The 15573-nt window shown below is 35.1% G+C and overlaps 1 protein-coding gene across 1 annotated transcript in view; it reads right to left on the bottom strand.

Moving 5' to 3' along the window:
* The window catches only part of RALYL (RALY RNA binding protein like), a 185031-nt gene that overhangs the window by 57848 nt on the left and 111610 nt on the right, over positions 1 to 15573 (bottom strand). The window lies entirely within an intron of this gene.

The raw sequence follows: 15573 nt of genomic DNA, 5'->3' as shown, positions 1-15573 counted from the left end.
ATCTACATATAATAGATAAGTTTTGCAAGAAGAAAAAGAATTTTTATACTATATAAGTTGCTCATTTTAAACCAGTCACTGTAAATTGAACAGACATAGACAATTGATTACTACCCATTGATATGCTACAGTACTGTCACACTGTGCATAAAATAAGGGCCCTACACATTTCCCATGTAGTGTTATTCCACTTGCAAGCTGTCTTGGAGGGATATTTTATAAGGTCTGATTAGCCCAACTGTGCATTTTATTATTTTCTTTGCTACTAAGATTCCTTTTATAAATTACAATTATCTAAATTCCATCTCTGATATGGACTGAACATCCCGATGGACAAATTTTCAGGGTTTGCAGACAAACATACATGGAAATGTGACTAGACTAAGGATATGTGAATTCCTCTTTGACTTGTAAACAAATCATGGAACAACAGCAAGATCTCAAAGTAAATTCTACTTTTCTTACATAATTGTCCCATTAAGATTACAGGCAAGACTTTTTCTGCATTTGAGGCCTGACCCAAGACATATATCTATAGAATTACTTCTTAAAGAATCCTCTCCTCTCCTTCCCAAAACTGTGTACAAGGCAAAGTGAATACCATTTCTCACAATATCAATGCAGTACACAAACAAATGGATTTTAGCCAAGGATTCTCCAAGGTAATTAATTATGAATTAATATATTCTTCCTCGTGGTAGTCACATAATTTCTTCTTTAAGTGCTTAGTAGGAAAAAACACACGGAATTTAATGAAATGAATTTGTTTAATTTCATTTAATGAAATGAAATTGTTAAGATTCATATTCTGAAATGTTGAAAAAACAAAACCATCTGCTCTGAATCAGAGAAAGGGGTCAGGAACCAATATTTTTTTTTAGATGAGTCATCATTTTAGGTTACAACCTTCATATCAGAATTCCTGAGGAGGATTAGCTGAGTTGTGTTGCTGACATCACGTATTTTCTGTTTGACTATAAAATGCATGAATAGTGGCTGCAGTTTTCAAGGGAATTTGAAACATTTTTGTTCAAGCGAGATAGGAAAGTCAGGAAAACAGAAAAACATTTTGGACTTCAGTATAGTGTTAATGTATATTTAGACTGACTGATGTGGCTGACTTATCTACCTGCCAAGTATGTCTTTTTTGCACAGTGCAGCTTTAGAATTAGCTGTACCAAAGATTTAGCAGAAATATGTGTAATGAAAGAATATTCAGATTTGTGGCTCACCCTGTTTATCAATGCATTAAATTTTAAAATGACAAGAACAACTCAAGGGACCTTTCAAAAGAAACTTATGTTTCTATTCACAATAATCAAACATGGGTGCATTTTTTCTCTGAATGTTGACTTTGTGGTTTGAAGTGATCAAAAAACATCTTTCTTCAAAACAGTTTAAGCAGTGTTATATATTGCAGTCTAATTTTTTTTTAAAGCATGTGTATTATAACTTTTGCTACTTCCAAATATTTCTATTCAATGCAAGCAAGCCTAGTACAAGCATGTCTCAATTTACAGAAGAAATATAATTTCATATAATTTCTGCAGTCCATTGACTTTGAAAGGACAATTGCTGGTGTACACTAGGTAATCCTTCCTTTCTGGTTTCTGTGACTTAATTTCAATCCAAGATCATTTTCCTGGACATTGTCAGTAGCCATTGCCAAATAGAATAGGGTAAGAAGCTCGTTTTGTCTTCTGAAGTTTCCATAAATATCTCTATAAATGTTGACAAGTTTTATCAAGAAACTCTGTCATATTCTGGAAGAAATAAATGGTAAAATGACTGTATAGAAGATGTAATCTATCAGAAGTGTTTCAGAAGCAGAGGAAGTGGAAGAATAATTTACAGATTTATATAAACTTTTACAATTGTCCCTAACAAATTTAGTAAGTTCTGCTCCCATCTGGCGTTTAACATTGCAATTGATAGCCCTTAGTAGAAAAACAACAACCAACTGTTGTTTTCATGAATATTGCATAATGTCAAATACTATGTATTAGTTTTCACAGTGCCTCAAGAAGTTGTCTTCCACAGAGCCGAGCACTTCTGTTATTTATTGTAAAATAAAGATTTTAGAACACAATAAAATGCATCACTCGAGCCATGGGTGGAAACTAACGTACTGTGAGCTCAAAGTGTCATTTTTCAGTGCAAACTTAGTTCTTTGATGTGATAACTGACTTGGTGGATAAATGATAAGACAAATGACAGGTAAGACTTTGTCTCATTTTAAAAGCTCTTGATATTGCATGATATGGGAGTCTCATAATCAAGCTGAGAAAATGAAATCTAACCCAAACATAACCATGAACAAAGAATTATGTCAATGGGAAAGAGAGCCACATTAAATAATAGGAACACTCTAGTGGTATGCTTTATTTAACTTTGATTTGCATAAAATATTTTATGTAAACACAAAAGTGTTATGGCATGTGATATAGGTACCAAAAAGCTGCGTTTTAATCATCCAGTGAAGAAGTTAAAATCTGATTTTTTTTTAATTGAAGAATAGGTTTGAATTCAATGTAATGAAATTTAAAAAAAAGAAAAGCAGAGTGAGAATTTGAGAACAAGAACTATTTTATACATATATGAAAAGAAGGAAAACTGGCTGAGTGTTGCAAAAAAACTTTTCAAGAGAGGAAGAACTGAGTAACAGAAGACTGCTAGTTATGGGGACATATTAAAACATCTTTCCTCAGAACTGATTGAGAAGTGTCCTTTAATGAGCATATGCTTCCTCTCTTCTAGTCTCAGATCATAGTTAATCAAAGTTCCCAACTGAAATATTCAAGTGAACTAAAACAAAATTTTACTAATTACTGAAGAATTTATTCAATAAGAAAGCTACTACACTAGTAAGCACTCTAGGGATAAACAGATTATCAAACAAGATTATCCCTTTGGTTACCAGATCTTTATGCAGATCTATACATAATCCTTAATAGATGTATAATACATATTTAGTCCCTTATGAAAGTATCACAACACATTACCCATTCCGACTGATTAAAAAAGATACGTATTTTCTAATGTTTTTTGATTTTTGACTAGGTTAATTATTTAAGATTGAGAATAACTTAAATCACTTCTTGAAGCATCAACTTTTCCCCAAGTCCATGAGGAAAAAGTTGTACTCAGAAGAAGTTAACTTCCCAAGGCAACTGTAGGTGATGTGCATCTTACACAGCTTAATTTCTTGTGATAGAGGAAACTGAAATTATAGTTGCATGAGACATCTTGATTTTCTATCTAAAAATGCTTCTGCTCACCTTTGGGTTTGGTTTGCACTCATGTACTTACTCTGTGTTTAATCTGTTGGAAGATGGAGGTGCCTTTAGTCTTTTCAGTGTTTTGAAGTGAAAGAAATGGAACATTTGAATATGTTCCATATTCCATATGTGTACGGAATATATACGTACATATTCCATATGTGTACGGAATATATATGTATATATAAACACAAACATGATTTTTAAGCATTTTATACGTCTGGACCACAAAAATAAGTTCAAGGTTTTCTAAATTAATTGAAATAAATTTAATTCTATTTTATTCTATTTTTTACAAACCCTGCGAAAGTCACTGACTATGATACAGTGCAGTTTATGTAGCCAGTTTGACCCAGCATCTAACCCCATGATAAGGTAGTGCCATAGCACTATCTGCAGGAGAAGGTTTTGAGGGGACACTTAGCTCCACACAGGATGCTCTTGGAAATACCTGACATCAGTCTGTACTGATGTGTAGCATCAGTAGCACCAGATGTAACAGATCTACAAAGCACATGACCAAATTTACCTAGTTTCCTATAAAAATCTGTGTCTTACATCACTTATAAACATGAAATTCTTGTCATAATACAGATTTCAGGAGCCTCTAGGATTTTTTTAGCCCATGGGTAGTTAGGATAGATGACCTTTTCACCATTAGTTAGTAGAATGTAATTAATAATCTCTTTGGAGTTGTATTTGAAGTTTGACAGTTGAAAAACTGAATAAAAAGTATCTTTACATGCAGGGAGGAAATGCTTTAAAAGAATGCCTCTTCTCTGTACTAACTTTGTCAGCAGCAAGAGGCTAGGATGAGACATAAATCAACACATGAAAAAGTTTATTTTAATATACCAATACAAATATATACTGTCAAATTGGATACTGAAGGCATTACTGTTATAACATGTGATGGAAGTGTTTTGGGGATGTGGCAGGAAAGGGTGGCATGCAGAACTAAGGGGAACTAAAGCAAAAAAAGTAAGTAGTTTCCAATAATACTCATAAATAGATGACCTAAATTTTAGGCAGGAAGAAGACAGGGAAACCTAAAATCTCTAAGTAATTTAAAAGCTGTATCTTATCTGATTTTACAGGTTAGATTTTGCTGTATCTTCCTTTATGAATCCAAAACTTGCAAAGATAACATAAACAGTGGCACAGATTCTCGTAGTTGGCTAAATCTTGGTAGTATGTCTGAAGAAAACTAAGTTGTGACTTGAGTGAAATTGATTCTTTAAAATCCTTGAAAACCATTTTAGATAGCAATGGATTCCAGTTTCCTCCCATGGCACCCAAGAGAAGTCTTCTGTTGCCAATCAGAGTGATAAACTAAACTGTGTTTAACCCATACATCATATCTATGTGATGTTTTCAGTCGTGAAACAATTCGCTCTCAGATTCATAGTGAGATTCTTGCAAGTTTCCCAAGCTCAAAACATGCTCAATTTGGTACCTTTGTTCAAGAAAGAAAAGGAAAAAAACCCAGAAGAATGAAAATAACTCCATGCCACTGTCAACTTTTATTTACTTATTCCTTTATTCCTGTGTTTTCTACTGGTTGCTTAATTTTTAAAAAAAAAAAAAAAAAAAAAAAAAAAAGCTCCAAACAAAAGATGAAATTTTGAGAAATATATAGTGATCTAAATAGTGAGCCTTAGAGTTCTCTTCCTCACAGGTTCAATCATTCTTTGCGTGAGGTTGATTTCACCTGACCCTCTTCTGCTCTAAAGCAGAGCAAGAACACTCAGGTCAATATGTACTGATCTAAAACCCTCTAGAATGGGTTCTTCAGGGTGGGTTGAACAAAACAGTGTTGACTGATCTAATGTACACAATCAATATTACTTTGCTGCATGGCTATTTGCAGTCAAAAATAGATGAAGGTTAATGCAGGCAATGCCTTTGAGGATCCCAAGGGTAGAGACTTAATATCCTTTTTCCCTCAATGACACTGCTACACTTTAAAGCAGTTACAGGAGGGTCACTTCTCTAACAATGCAAGATTCATGTTCGTCATGCTGTTTCTTAGAATAATCTCGCTCATGCAAAACTGAAAAATGCGACAGACATTTTTATGGCAATAGATATTAGAAAATGCTCATTTCTTAGGAGTCAAATCACATATGATTATGAAACATATTTTTTACTTTTCTATAAAATAGACAATGCTTTTGCCAGAAGTTTTGGGAATACTGGCATGCAATACCGAAAAGGCATGCAATTTGTAACCTATTCTTTAAAAAAGAAAATTACGTTAGACATTATGCATCAACAGCACTAAGTATCACTTCTGGCAGGGTGGATAACATATTTTCAGACAGTATGCTCCAAGACAGAATTCGACTAAAAATAAACCTGCATGATAACTTTATTTTTATAATTCACTGCATAGTAATATGTTCCTATTGTCCCTCTCTGTTGCATGTAGTCTTCCATGCTATTTGTAATCTTACTTAACAATCCATTTTCTTTCAAACTAAGTATACTTTAAGTTTCTTCTTCTGGTATCATTCATAAGACTTTAAAATGTGTTACATCTCTCATTTATTCAACTTTCGTTATTTATCACAGAGTACTAAATTTACAACCCAGCATTATATTTCTGTTGATCTCTGTAAGCCTCTTAAACGGTGCCCTTGCAGTACACCAGCAGCTCCCAGACCAAATTACAGCCTTCTACATAATTAGAAGTGTTACATTATGTGAGAACTGATGCCTAATTGCAAGTCCACTAAGTGGTTCTCTGAAGCACAGAGTTCTGCATCTCCGATTACTGCAGCAATTAAGGGTTTACTAAATTCCTGAAAGTGAAGAATTCCTCTGTTCATTTGCAATGCTGGGAGAGGCCTTTCTCTATTCTATGTCACGAAACTTATGTCCTTACTTTCAAGACCTAATAAGACAGTCTCTGAACAGCAGTGTCTGCAAATCTTGATACTGTTTCCATGATGCCTTCTTCACTAAAAGTCAAATGTAGAAAAAATAATATGTCAGTTTCTGATTTCTTTAACGTGTTGAAGGCATTAATCTTTTTAGCCTAATTGAAACACAGCAGAATACCTACAGAAGACATCATTTTCATATGGAAGACAACATGTCAAGTCCAAACTGTTTTGTTTCTTAAATTAAATGCAGGAATTTATGCAGCAATAAAGGGTAGAAATCTCAAATGTAATAAGGGATAGGAATAGGGCTCAGGCTGGTAAGATTTAAAGCAAATGCATGACTAAAACTACTATTTCTGTTTGCCTGCAGGCAAACCCATCAATATTCTGGATGTTTTAGGAATTTACTTTTTGATTTATAAGCAAAAGTTTTTTTATTTGTATTAGCAGCCAAAATTCTTGGGTAAGAAAAAGTAACAATAATTTCAATTGGATAAGAAAGGAGTCATAATAATTTCAATGCAATCAGAAATTGTGGATCTGTTCCACTGTGGTATATACAATAATTAAAAAACATGGAAAATAATAAGTTTACAGTTGCATACTTTATTTGTAGTATATTGATTCAGGTTTTGCAGCAGAAGGAAAAAGCAAGAAAGAAAATTAAACATTGGGAAAAAACCCAACAATAACAAGTGAACAGACTATTCTCCAAATTTGCTACTCTCTGAGCATGAATGGGGTTATGGTGTCTGGGCTGTTGTGGAAGAAGACAATATAATTCATACGATTCTATATATCACGTTATGCAAGAATAAGAGTACTAAGATAAGAAGAGTGGTGCAGCTTCTGTGCAGATGTAAGTTGGAGTCACTTCTTTTAACACAGGGAAAAAAAATCCTGAGGAAAGAGTGTATAAGTCTAAGGAATAACAAGCACTAGTCTTTATACAGGACCTACTTCTAAACAGATCCATGTCAAGACCATAGTTTAAAAACTGATGTGAATAAAAGCAAACAAACATGAGAAAAAATGTAAGATTTACCATCTAGTGATGATCTGAGAGACAAAACCTGCCCTCGTCCCCTTTTCAAGGGGAGTAAGCAGTATTTTTAAAATAGTGAATAGGAAGATTAAAAAAAATAAACGAATTTTGTCATCCTTATTGTTGTCATAGTTGCCACACAGATTAGGAATAATATCACAGAATGAAGAAATCAGGATGCCACTTGCATTTGGTCTTTAGATCTATTTCTTTATCTGTGATTTATTTCAAAATAAAAAAAAAATATTTTCCTGGATGTTGTGAGAGCCTGAGATATCTTTCTCTCCTCTGTTTGCCCCTTCTCTAAAGCTATGAAGTGCTGCACATTCATACTGGGATCATGTGAAAGGGCAAACTTAAATTTTTGTCTGCCTGTCCCAGTCCATCTGAGCACAAGTACTGTTTTAAAAATTTATGGGACTAGACTGATTGCAATTACACCACCCTAATTCAGAAATTAAGCCCTGGATGTGCTGCTTTAACCTCAGCAGATATTTTTTTTTATTATTCCTATAATATCAGTTATTTTGGATGGGGATCTTTTCTTGAAAGGAAATGAATAAACAAACAAAGAAAAGGTGATTTAAATCACATTGAATCACAGGATCTGTTTAGCCTTTTATTTATACTTTAAAAGATTTTTAATGCAATTGAGAATACTATTCAAATTCTCAACACATGCAAAATTTATACTGTAGAAGTAGGAATTTGAAACTAAATTATATTTTTTCTGTTACAGTAATGACTGTTTCAAATGTGACCACTGGCAACATTCTTTGATGAAATGAATGTAAATAGTATCCTACTGGACTTAAACTTCTCTCTACTTAAACATGCATAGAAATATGGGGAATTTTTTTATGGAAGCTAAATCCTTTTTCAGAAGAGCTGCAGAGCAATATTTATCTTATATCCAATCCACTGCACTGAAATAAAATAACTTTTTTCATGAAGAAAGATAATAAAAAACATTATCAGGACACATTTCTGTAGAAAAAGAATCACTTTGATTCAAAAGAAATATCACACTATATAATCTTAATATGTTGTAGTCATATAAAATTATGTTCCATAAGCATAATATTTTTTTCATTCAGTGTATTGAATAAAGTTGGAATTGTAACCACTATTTGGTGCAAAAGTAAATTTCAGAAAATACTTGATCAAGTTTGTTTTCTGTTTTCTGGACTGTGTCTTTAGTGTCTTGTAGGTCAGTTCTCCTGATGTACACACAACTTCATTAAGAAGAAGAAAGTATAAAGAAAAAATTTTTGGAAATCTAGGACAGTATTCAATTAAGAAAGATGCTTATACCTGCAGTTATTTTTATTATATGCCAGGTTTAAAAAGATTGATAATACAGTAACAGTGACACACTATGACAGTAATTATGCAAAATGCTGCAGTATTCTAATAGAATAGTAATGCTTGTTTGGCACAGAACCTCTTGAGATTATGTTAACGCTTTCAATTGGGAAAAGTGATCTTAAGAATATTCCTATGCTAGAAGACACAATCCAGTTGCCCATCAGTGTCTTTTTCATACTTTCTCCTGAAATGAAAGGTGCTCAAGAGTGCCCAGAAAAGCAACTCAAAATAATGGGTGGCTCTGAGGCAAACCAAACCACACCAAACTCTACCAATGATAGCTACAATAAATGTACAAAGCAGAGAACAAGTAGAGAATGACTGCAAGCAATTCTTTCAGCCTCTGCTATAAGACTAAAACACCAAAGGAAATGCAAATTGTGCAACATAATTCAATCAGTTTTGTGACAGAGATTATAAAAGTAAAATGTACTGAGGAAATTGATAAAATATTTGTGTAAAAAAAATAACACTGACATAAAAATAATCATACCATGTAAATAAAAGAAACATCCCTTTCCAGTATACTAATATTAGACTTTCAAATAAAATAATTTGTTCCAGAGGCCATGAGAGTTATGAAATTGTAAAGTAAATGTTGTTTGATACAGGTAATTAGTAGCATGTTAAATCGAGCGTGTTGAATATACATTTCAATTGCATTATGTAGAGAAATGATTGGTAAAGGGAAAAGACTGTGCTATCTAATATCACTCAGAGTGCTCAACTGTACACCTGAAAGTTCAGAGAGCAGCTGGGAAAAAACTTGTCCTGGAGGGAAGCCTTTGCAGGGTCACTGCACACTACATCTGGCCATTGCTGTGGGAACTCAACACCAGTGGGTGGTTCTGGTTGCAGCCAACCCAACGCAGTGAGAGGCTATTTCATGCACTTATTCCTGGATTTCTTAATCTATTCACTAAATCCATGCTGTTAATTGTCTCAGTCCAGAAGGTGCCTCAGCAGGATGGATCTAAGGCTAGGCAGTTTTTGTGCCGAGACAGCAATAGGAATGCTGAAGAACTGGGGATTGAATAACTCCCCACTGATACAACACTGGGGCCAGCTAGTTTTGCTTGTGGACCTCCAAAGAAGCTTGGAATTTGCCAAGAGTGAAAATAATCCATATGGGTATTATTTTTCTTAGACAAAACAGTCTTGAAAAAGTTTATAGGTCCAGTAAACTGTGTGGAGCATAGAGGTCGACTAGATACCCTGGCAGTGTCCAGTAACTTGTCTTTCCATTTTTCTTCCAAATCTTAGACCCCTGCTTTCCCACATTGTACAAATATCACTTTGACACTGGGGATTTTTCTTTGGTCAGGTAACTAGTTTTCTCAGAAGGCAGACTTGGATATGATCTGGGACACTGTGCTCTCAGTTGTACCAGTACCACTACACTGGTTTTGACATCCCATGACCCATGTGGTCTCCAGCAGATCCCCACCACCACCTCATGCAGCAGAGCCTGCAGTAGTTGTGCTCATTTTCATGGCAATACAAATGGTACCGTTATGCCAGCCTGTAGCACACTGGGGTTTTTTTCAAAAAATTCAAAAGTAGGTGGCCTTGTCACCCTTCTCAAACCCTCTCAACTTTGTTGCTACCAGAGGGGTGCCAGAGAATACTTTTAGCCAGCTGCCAAGCTCACAGCCACTGAGAAAGAACACGCTGCATGTCCTGAGGGAAGGCAGCTTGTGCATGGTGGCTCTGCTCCACCTTTCCCTGGGCTTGGGTCCACTCCTTGAGCAAATGAGAATGGTTGCCCACCATCAGCAGCCTCCACAGTCAGCAGCTCAAAGAGTCTCATCCAATTTTAATAACTGAAACAAAGGCTTCTGAAATGGAGAAAAAGCTTTCAGGCACGTATTTAATATGCCATATAACATGGTAGTGGGCTGAAATGAACAACAAATAATTAAAACATTTTATGATGTAGAGAAGCAGAATAATAGTCCATCAGAGTACTTATGGTTGATTGTTCTTTGGTATGCTGGAGAAAAAAACAAAGGAAAAAAACAGTAAATGAGCTTTCATATACTGATACAGAACTACCTTAGTGAAATACTGATCAAAGCATCACTAAATTAAAAAGAAAAAGTGTGATGTTTTATTTTACCAAAACATTGCTCCCAAAGAGTGCTTTAACACATTTGTGTCAGCACCTTTATTCTTCACCTTGAGTTTCAAAGATAATAAGATGTGCCAGTACAATTAATTTTTGCTGGATGTTAGACCAATACAACAAGATGCAAAAAATTTTAAGATCCAGATTTTTTTAAAGCATGTGATTTTCTGCAGAAATGGTGTGTTAAAAATAAAATTCAGAACAATTTTGAAGCTTCTGGGATTTAGGCCCCCCTCAAATACTGAGCAGCAATATAAATTAGGATGGATGCTGATGGAGTGTACAGTTATGTTAGAATTTAACTGATTCCTGAGCACTACTCTTAAGTACAATTTAAGATATTCAGTGAGAATGCTTAAAATTAATAATGTGTTTAACAGGTTTCTGAAGCAAAGACTAAATGTTCTCAAAATATTTTAAGGTCTAAAAGAATGTGAAAGTAATTTTATTATTTACTTATCTGTCTTGCACCTAAAAGAAGTTGTGCGTCTCACATTAAGGCTCATGCAATATTTCACATAGGTAGGATTAAATGAAAATCTGATTTTCACACAGATCATAAAACTAGGAAAGATAAAATAAAGGAATGTAAATCCTGCATGGAGCTATTAAAGGGTATTAAAGCATTACAGGAAAAAAGTGAGCCTTGGACACACAAGCAAATTATGAGGATATAACACATCATAGACATCAGTTGCTCTGTATTAATGATTCATGTGTATATCCACCTATAAATGTACTACAAACTTCTTTTCAGAGATGCAAAGTTCTTTGAACATTTTTGAAGCCTCAAGTACTTCAAAGTAAATAAAATCCTGAAAGCCAGTGCAGCAGTCCTGCTTGCTTATCTTAAAATTGTTTTTTATGTTGTCTCACACAGAAAAAATGTCAATTAAAAATCTGTAACAAAGGAACCCAAACAATTAACAGTTTTTATCCTTAATACTTCATTGTACACAGTTATTGTTTTTCGATGGGATGTTTACCTTAAGACAGTTTCTTCCAGACAAGTTTCCTGAACATTCTTATGAAAACTGAAAGGTGTCAAATCTTGTTTAAATGACTGTCCCAGTTTTGTCTAGGACAGAGTTATTATTTTACAGTAGCCAAGTGTGGTGGTGTGTGCCTGTGGTCCCAAGCTCCCACAGCTACCCCAGCTACTGGGACACTGTGCCCACAGATCAGATTGCTGAGCCCAGGAGTTGTGGGCAGCTGTGTGCTCTGCTGAGTGGGGCTGGCCATGACCCGACTATTGCTGAATACCATTTTACGTTATTGCCCATTATTTCACATGGGAAAAGGAATTTTTCTCTGATTTCTGGAAGCAAAGGCATTGCTTTTCCAGTTGTGAGAAAATATGATGTGGCGTGGAAAAGTTGTTTGGTATTGTCATGGACTTTCCATGTAAATAGTTTTTTTGTCTTATGCCTTTTGTTATTAATGTTTTTGCTGTTTCTGTTCCCTTTTTTTAAATCTCATTGCTGTTTCCAGCAAATTGCTCTTGTCTCAAACTACAATTTTCACCCCTTTCTGCCTCCAATTCTCAACTCTGTCCCTGGAGTGTAAAGGGGGAAGGAAAGAAGTGGGAGTGAGCAAGAAGAATCATGTTTGGGAGATTCTCAGAGGGCACTAAATTGGAATTGTCATTGCTAAACCATGACAATGATCATATAGCACATCTCTTTCTATACTATATTTGTTGTCAAAGAAGGAAATTATATTTCTTCAGCATAATATACTCCTGATTTTTTAAATCAATTTATTAACTTCTTGGTCTTGATAAATTGATTTCTAATAATGTGTTCTAGTACATTTTTTAGAATCAAAGCTAGTCTGACCTAATAATTTTCTGGATATCTTCTTCTTAAAAATAGAGTATTTCCATGCCCATTCCCATACCCACTGTTTCTTTACCTTACAAGACCTCCATAAGTTTTTGGAAAGAATCACAAATAGTCCACACACAGATTCAGCTATTCCTTTGAATACACTACAGTGAATGCTATCAGATAATTTCCATCAAAATCACTTCACCAAACACTGGTTAGACTTAGTGCATACTCTCTAGCAAAAAAATTGATTTTCCTTAATAGCTGGTCAGCTAACCATTTTTGATGAAGTAAAAAAAGCCTTTTCTGTATGATCTAGTATCTGCTCTTTTTTCATCCTAACTAAAAATCAGAAGATGTTTCTCTAATGACAATCTTTTTGTTACCTTTTATACTGTTATGTGCTTTAGCCTTTCCAACATCCTGTAGGATGACTCTGCTCTTCTTTTCTGCTTCCAATCATGAGGTTTTGATTCCACATTCTGTACAATTCCTTTTCAATTTTTAGAATGTTAGAGAAAGTTGATGATGTCTTATTATTCTCTTGTTTGATTTTTTCTGCTTCAGGAGAATTTTTCTGTTATACCTTAAGCACAGTCAGTGCAAGATTTTCTGCACTTCTTTTGTCCCTCAAATTTCTTTCTGAGAATCTTTCTACTTACCAAGACTCAGAGCTCAATTAATTCTGTCTTTTCTGAAATCCATTACCCTCTTTCTACTTAAATTCCTTCCTTTTAACAGTGACTATTATGTGACAACTAAATTTTTAACCAATTACTCTCTTAGTGCAAATCAAATCTAATGCAACCTCTTCCCTCTTAACTGTCTCAGTCTTGTGGGTGGATCCTGGCCAGCAGCTAAGCACCCACATAGTCACTGTCTCACTCCCCTACCATTGTCCTCTAGAGGGATGAAGGAGAGGCAAAAAGTTACAAAGTCTCATGGATTGAGATATTTGCACTGTAATAGTGGGAGGGAGAAGGGAAAAAAATCCAGGTGATGCAAAGGCAATAACTTTCCACCTCCCAGAAGCAGTCCAAGCAATCTCCAAGCAGTAGCTACTTTGGAAGAAAAACCTTCCCAATTTTTATTTCTGACTATATGAGAGAATATCTCTCTGGCCATGTTGGGTCAGTTGTCTCAGGTATATTTCTTCATAATGTCTTGCCCACACCAAGCCTATTAATTGCAAAAGCAGAATAGGAAAATGAGAAAACCATGAGGCTGTGGAAACACCATTCAGCAAGAGCCAAAACACTGGTGTGTTTTAGCAACAAATCCAAAACACATATAGGATCCTATGGAGAAAGTTAACTCCATCCCAGTGAGAGACAGTTACAGCATTCTGAAACAGTAAATGTTCTCAGTGTTGCCAAAATTTTGTCATTGATCTTCTCACATATTAGGTTAACTGATACTGAGATAATAAAAGTTCCTTGTTATCACACAATCATAGAATGGTTTGGGTTGGAAGAGACCATATTACATAAGGATTGAGTGAGTAGGAAGGAACCTTAAAGGTCATCTCGTTACAACCATGGCACCATGGGCCCCCATCTGCCATCCACCAGCTAAGATTGCTCAGGACCCCATCCAACCTGGCCCTGAATATTTACAGTGGGACACCCACAGCTACCCTGGGCAATCTGTTCCAGAGTTTCACTATCCTCTGAGCATAGGATTTCTTCCTAACACCTAATCTAAGTCCTTCCTTTATCAGTTGAAAATTGTTCCCATTTTTCCCATCACTCTCTGCCCATTCTATAATCCCCCCTGTAAGTTCTTTCTTGTACTTAGTACTCTGGAGCAGGACACTGTATTCCAGGTGGGATCTTACAAGGTCAGAGCAGAGAAGGAGAATTAAGATGAAGGGGAAAATGAAGGATTCTCTTGGTTGCTCATAAAAGCCTCATGATCATCTAGAGAAATAGTTTGCACCATATTCATGAAAACACACAGTTTAAGGTATTTTTTTCTCTTTAAAATTCCTTTAGAACTTTCCACAGGTCTCTCTTATCCCTATCTTTTCTGTAGAACAAGTATTTATGAGAAAGCCTTCAAAAGCTCAAAGGTGGAAATGTGTATAACTGCCAGAAATCACAGAACATTTTTCAAAATCTTTTGAAATGGTGGCACAGGGACAGAGCAAATCAAGGTTACCAGGAACACCTACAGAGTTCAGTAGCTTGCAGTTGAGAGTAATGATGAAATAGGGATTCTCTTCTCCAAAAATAATATTTCTATCACTTCAGCTAAGGACAGCTATACGATAAAACTTCAAATTTCTTCTATGTAACATGGAGGCTCAGACCTAAAATGCTTCTGGTTGTCTTATTCTGAGATTCCACCCTTGAATTTCCATCTGAAGATTTCAGACCAGACAAGGCATGGAAAAGTATTGCTCAAGTGTGTCTGATTGCACTCCTGAGGTGATGCTCTCAGAGTCGGCCTACCTGCATTTCAGCTACAGTAGAAATCAGCCCTAATTCCTTCCATGGATCTGGAGAATACATTCTGTAGTACTTTTATGAGAATCGAAGTTTATTGAGCAGAAATACATATGGGCATGATAGCCCTAACAATCTGTAATGCTTCACTAAACATAATTGATTTTGAAAAAAATCTGTATGTTTCCTGAAGTTTCTAAAAGCTCTGTGACAAAAGGCACCTGGGAATAGAAAAGAGATGCTATCAATGCCCTCCTGAAAAGCTGAGGAAGAAGTCTAGTTTTGTCAGAACTTGGTTCTGACAAAAAAATCCACGAGAAACCAATTTTGTTGCTCTGAAATTGTTATTTCACTGATCATTGATCACATAATCAAATAAAAAAAGTCACAAAAAATGAGGCCACATTCAAGCACTGAAACATAAGGACTAAAGTTGAAGTAGCACTCAATTACAGAAAAAAAAAAAAAAAAAAAAAAGCATTACTAGGAGTGGGAGCATTAATAAGTACCAAGATTTAATTATAATTTTGGTAAACATTGCACAGCGCCATTGGTAGAAACATTTTTGGTTACCATAATTTTTCTGATAA

Source organism: Sylvia atricapilla, chromosome 1, assembly GCF_009819655.1.
Source record: "Sylvia atricapilla isolate bSylAtr1 chromosome 1, bSylAtr1.pri, whole genome shotgun sequence".
Classification (NCBI taxonomy): Eukaryota; Metazoa; Chordata; class Aves; order Passeriformes; family Sylviidae; genus Sylvia; species Sylvia atricapilla.
Note: the sequence above shows the minus strand (reverse complement) of the source record. Positions and strands in the feature narration are given on the sequence as shown.